At 31.4% G+C, this 1,390-nt stretch overlaps 1 protein-coding gene across 1 annotated transcript in view; it reads left to right on the forward strand.

Moving 5' to 3' along the window:
* Window positions 1-1,356: 1,356 nt before the first annotated feature.
* The window catches only part of LOC135661958 (photosystem II CP43 reaction center protein-like), a 4,450-nt gene continuing 4,416 nt past the window's right edge, over window positions 1,357-1,390 (forward strand). Inside the window, 1 exon segment of the mRNA XM_065176573.1 lies at window positions 1,357-1,390. This exon segment is cut by the window's right edge and continues 1,128 nt beyond it. The gene's annotated coding sequence lies outside the window, so the exon portion shown is untranslated.

Below are 1,390 nucleotides of genomic sequence, written 5' to 3' on the forward strand. Positions count from 1 at the left end.
CCCTCATCACATGATTCAAGAAAATCTATCGAATCTATGTCGATGTCAGATTGGTACATGTATCAATCAAGTGAATCTTGTTTTGATGAGTCAGTAAAGGTAAACAAGCGGGTCGGTCTTGAAACAATTCACTGCATTATTTTTATCAAAAAAAAAAATAAAAAATTTGCCCACTTTTTACTTTTGGGGGTAAATCAAATTGATTGCTCCTAAATGAACTATGTATATATTATGTGCATATATGTATTATATCATGTACATATATTATGCAGTAGACTCATAATGGAAAAAGGCTATAATTCATGAATCGAATAAAACAAGCCCTTTAACTCAGTGGTAGAGTAACGCCATGGTAAGGCGTAAGTCATCGGTTCAAATCCGATAAGGGGCTTTTTCCACTAAACTAAAGTTTGAGTCTTTGTTTTTCGGTGGAGAATAGAGATTTCTTTTTATTTCTAAAAAGAAAAGGGTAACCACCATTATAATGACTTCTGATTATTACGAGTTATAGTTAAAAAGTGAAACATTATTCATTATTATTAGTATAAATAATAATGAATAATTGTAGTTATTAGAACTAGTCTACTCTGTACTGACAAAGTAGTCCTCTTCATGTCTAATTATTCAAATTTTTGTTTTTGGACAGGAATATTCTAGATGTCCAATCGCTATTATGAATCGCCAAACCAAAGTATTCTTACTTCTCCATTGTTTTTATCAACCCAGCATCAAATTCTAAATCAAGAAAAAGTAAGTGGACCTAACCCATTGAATGACGACTATATCGGCTATTCTGATATTAAAATTCGATATAGATGAAATTGTACAAGCGGATTTTTTTATTTCCTTAGACCACGCAAGTCAGGAATTTGTCGATATTTCCGATTTAATGAATCTTCTTCTTACTGAATGCTCCATGGGAATAAATCGATATTCTTTTCCGCTACATATAAAAGTTTATTTCGAAAATATATTTTTCAATATCTTTCCTTGATTTCAGAATCAGATATTGTTTTGTTCTTCCGCCAATGCAATAGAGAACGAATGCGAGAAAGGGACTTTACTTTCATTTCCAGTCTACCATTATTTAAATATTTAATCTAGTTTAGGGGCAGGAAAAAACAGTGAATTTTCTTTTTTTTGTTTGTTTGACCCGTTAAAAGATATACTCTGTAACTGTATATGAGTCATAGGGACAATTCCGGGTTCAAATACTTAATTTATTTTATATAGTATAAGTTATAAGATAAGTATAAGATAAGGTATAAAGACTAATCGAATCGAGCTCGTGGATTTATTTACTTAGATTGTTTGTGGCCCAATAGAAAAGAAGAATTTGTATCTTCGAAACCCATTGTAAGGGCATGGAACGAGAAATCGTCCACAGATA

Source organism: Musa acuminata, unplaced genomic scaffold (assembly GCF_036884655.1).
Source record: "Musa acuminata AAA Group cultivar baxijiao unplaced genomic scaffold, Cavendish_Baxijiao_AAA HiC_scaffold_584, whole genome shotgun sequence".
NCBI classification, from domain to species: Eukaryota; Viridiplantae; Streptophyta; class Magnoliopsida; order Zingiberales; family Musaceae; genus Musa; species Musa acuminata.